Source organism: Nannospalax galili, unplaced genomic scaffold, assembly GCF_000622305.1.
Source record: "Nannospalax galili isolate Female #2095 unplaced genomic scaffold, S.galili_v1.0 scaffold819, whole genome shotgun sequence".
Classification (NCBI taxonomy): Eukaryota; Metazoa; Chordata; class Mammalia; order Rodentia; family Spalacidae; genus Nannospalax; species Nannospalax galili.
This window is the reverse complement of record NW_008343717.1, coordinates 1,452,706-1,456,956: the sequence shown is the minus strand read 5'-3', so window position 1 is coordinate 1,456,956 and position 4,251 is coordinate 1,452,706. Positions and strand designations below refer to the sequence as shown.

At 45.4% G+C, this 4,251-nt stretch overlaps 1 pseudogene; it reads left to right on the top strand.

Moving 5' to 3' along the window:
- Positions 1–2,508: 2,508 nt before the first annotated feature.
- LOC103739627 lies at positions 2,509–3,231 on the top strand (annotated as a pseudogene).
- The last annotated feature ends 1,020 nt before the right edge of the window (positions 3,232–4,251 follow it).

Below are 4,251 nucleotides of genomic sequence, written 5' to 3'. Positions count from 1 at the left end.
ATTTGCTTACTGAGTGTTTCACTTCCTTCTTCATTTCAGCCTGAGTATTCTTCAATATTTCTCTTTTCTTAATTAATTCAGAAGTTTATCCCTATCTTCCTTCAGTTCTTTTATTTATTCATCATTTTTCTTTTGAGTTCCATGTCCTGCATTATCTCTAGGGGTTTCTCATTGTACTCCTCTAGAGGACTATTGGTGTTTGGTGGTGATATGTTATTTTGGTTTTTCATGTTATTTTTTTTTCTCTGTGATTTTGAGGTGTGAATTTCTTTTGTAGTTTCTGATTCTTGTGTGAGACTTAAGTCTTCAAGTTTAGGGTACCTTCTTTTTGTAAACTTTATGTGCCTATGTGGTTTACTTTTTGGGCATGAAAAGCTGGTTCATCTAAGCTTCAGGTTCTCTTTTGATTTTATATTGGAGTGGCCAGATTGCTTTGGTCTTCAGGAGTTCCCACAGAAGCCCAAGTCGGATGAGGATCAGACGCTCTCAGGCTTTCTCCTAAGGTCTGGCTCCCTCCAAGAAAAGATTTTTGCCTCAGGAATTTGAGGGTTAGACTGGCCTGGGAGACTGGCTCAGGAAAGATGCTGGTCTAGGGCAGCTTGTGGCCATGGCACCCAGCAATGCAAAGGCAGATGGGGGCAGGAAGCGGCTCCAAGTGTTCCTGGGAACTGCACTGGGGAGCTGGGTTGGTCTGGATGCAAAGATCTGGAAGAGGAAAGGTCAGCCCTGGAGTCTAGGAAAGAGGCTGGTGGTTGGGCAAGCCCAGGGAAGTAGAGGGTGGTGAGGGCGGGTCAGGCCCAGAATGCTCCCAGACCAAGAAGGAATGAGTTAGTTTGGATGCAAAGGATCAGGAAGCAGTGGTGGTTCCCCAGGTGTCTGGGGCATCAAAAGAAGGAATGAGATAGGACCCAGGATAGGTAGAGACCCCAGCGGGGGAGATGGGAGGGTGAATGAGGCTGGGGGAGTCAAGGCATGGAGGGTGCTATCAACTTACTCCAGAGAGAGGCCTGCTGGTGGGAGAGAGGCCTGCAGTTCATGCAGGCCCAGGGAAGCAGAGGGAGGTGAAGGCAGGGCCAGGCCCAGAGTGCTCCTGGGGACCCAAGGAGGAACTGAGTTGGTCTGGATGCAAGGGTTCAGGAAGCAGTGGTGGTTCCCCGGTGCCTGTGATGCCAAGAGAAGGAATGGGACAGGACCCAGGCTAGGAGGAGAGACCAGCAGGGGAGATGGGATGGTGAATGAGGCTGTGGGAGTCAGTGTGCAGAGGGGGCAATCACTTATCCTGGAGAGAGACCTGCTGGTCTGAGAGGGATCTGTGGGTCGTGCAGGTCCAGGGAAGCAGAGCTGTAAAAATGTTTTAAAAATTTATATATTTTTATCAGCATTAGTGTTTTGCTTGCAAGTATGTGGGTGCACCCATGTCATGAAATGCCCATGGAGGCCAGAAGAGGGCGCTACATCCCCTGGAACTGGAATTACAGTTAGGTCCTCAGCAAGAATAGTTAGCAGCCAGTGTTCTTAACTGCTGGGCCATCATCTCTCCAGCCGCTAGTATGGTTCTTTTTGTGTAAGACAAATGTATTTATTTATTTGGACATTTTAGCCCTTACATTAAGTTTGTATAAGCTGTTGAATACTGACACATTATTTCAGTTACACAACTATGACCACACACTCCCACACAATACAAATATATGCAGGCCAACCCCAGGTTGTGAAGCCTGTGCATCTGCCTAGACCAGTGAGTTTCCAAATCCCAGCATTCCTTCTCCACCATCCCACACTCTCAGGCATAGCTTGGGTTGTGCAGTCTGGGTATAAGTCTAGAAAGACCCAGTCAAAAGGTACATTTGGTGGGGGGCTGGAGAGATGGTTCAGGGATTAAGAGCATTGGCTGCTCTTGCAGAGGACTGGGGTTTGGCTCTCAGCACCCACCTGGTGGCTAATAATCATCCATAACTCCAGTTCCAGGTGATCCAATGCCCTCTTCTGCCCTCCATGGGCATTCCACAACACAGATGCACTTACATGCAGACAATGCACTCATATACGTAAATGAAAATAATAAATAAGATATTAAAAAGAGGTATGTTGGGATGCTTTCTTGGTTACTATTAAATTGGAATCACCCCCATCCCACCAAATAAAATTAACTGACCTATTGGTATTGAGCCCACAAACTCACCTAGCAGCCACACTGCCAATCTGCCTTTCCAAGTCTGCATGGAGTATACCCTGGAATCTCACCTATCCTTAGCTGAACTTTGACCATTTCTGACGCCTCATTTGCGCATCAACACAAAGTGGACCCAAGACTGCTAGCCAAGCACCACTCAACTGGGCCACAACTTGACAAATTAGAATAACAGCAAACAAAGATTCAGTCACCCACTCAACAAAGGTAAGATCAGATACCACATTAAGAAATACCACCAGTGGAGATGTGGCACCACTGCGGGTTCGCTCTGCGTTAAGCTAGGCTTGGTGGGAAGGCCTCTTTTCGGGTCTACCATGTCGGGAGGTGGTGTGATTAGTGGCCATGCGGGGAACAATGACTGCAGTGTCTACATGGGGAACCTACCTCCAGACATCTGGACCAAGGACACTGAGGATATGTCTTACAAATACGGTGCCCCCCCCCCCCCCCCCCCGCGGGGAACTGCCCTTCGCCTTCGTTGAGTTGGAGGACCCGTGGGACCCGGAAGACGTGGTGCTGTAAGGTCGCGAAGCTATGATTACAGCGGATACCGTCTGCATGTGGAGTTTCCTTCAAGCAGCCGCCTTACAGACAGAGGCTGCCGCAGGGGTGGAGGCGCCAGAGCTCCCCGAGGCCCCTGCAGCCCGCCATCCATGAAGTCGGAAAACAATGGTTGTCTCTGGACTGCCTCCAAGTGGAAGTTGGCAGGATTTAAAGGATCACATGCGTGAAGCAGGTGTTGCATGTTATGCTGATGTTTACCGAGATGGTACTGGTGTGGTGGCGTTTGTACGGAAAGAAGATATGACGTATGCAGTTCGAAAACTGGATAACACTGTTTAAGATCTCATGAGGGAGAAACTGCCAACATCCGGGTTAAAGTTGACGGGCCCAGAAGTCCAAGTTATGGAAGATCTCGATCTCGAAGCCATAAACGTAGCAGAAGAAACAGCAGGAGTCACAGTTACTCCCCAAGGAGAAGCAGAGGCCCACCACGCCATTCTCCCGGTCATAGCAGATCTCCCTGTCATACATAAGATGATTGATGACACTTTTTGTAGAGCCTATGTTGTATATACTTTTCCTTTACTCAGTACAATCTTCCTTCTTTCTTTCTTTCTTTCTTTCTTTCTTTCTTTCTTTCTTTCTTTCTTTCAATTCAAACTGTTTTGTTCAGAACGGACTAAGTGTTGAAATGCGTTCTTGTGTAATATCCCCATGTGCCTTACATCTACATTTCCCTCATGTCTTTGGTTAATTGTATTTTAAGTGATGTCATAGACAGGATTGTTTAAATTTAGTTAACGTCCATGCTCTTCAGTCTGTGATATTGTGTAAATGTCTATTCTGCTCTGGTTTGTGTGAAATGGAATGTTGGGGGTGTTTGTAGTTATCTTACTTGGGGAAGTTCTTATGTTCATCTTGCTTTTCATGTGTCTTTCTGTAGACCTATCTGAAGCAATGGATTAAGAATGCTTTGGATTAAAGATTGTGGAGCACATTTCAATTATTTTAGGATTGTCAAAAGGAGGAGGAGAATCAGATCAATAATGGAGACAATGGTATGACTCCAAGTGCTATTGTCACAGATGAAATTGGCAATATTGACCTTATACTAAAAAGGCAAGTGTTAAACATTTTTATCTACCTGAAACACTTGTAAGCATCTTAAATGCAGGTTTCTTTAGCTGCAATTGCTTTGTTCTTTAAACCTTGGCAATTGTGGTAAAAGTACATTGCCCATTTTGTAATACTTATTTTCTCCTTTCCCCCTTTTTTGTTTTAATAGGGACTAATGTGGGAAGAACTGGCTAATTTGTCATAGTGCTTAGTTACAACTGTTAATGTGTGGCCTGCTGTTGATCTACATGTGGGTGCAGGGTATCTTTTAATTACAAACAGATAGAGTATAATATCAATACTGCTAAATCTGCGTGTCCTCTGCATGACTGATAGAGCTTTGTTACTTCATTTTTTAAAGATAAAATGACAGAAAAATATAGAATTCCAGTGTATTAGTGTAGATATTCTAGTTTGGAGTACTTTTAGGTCTCATC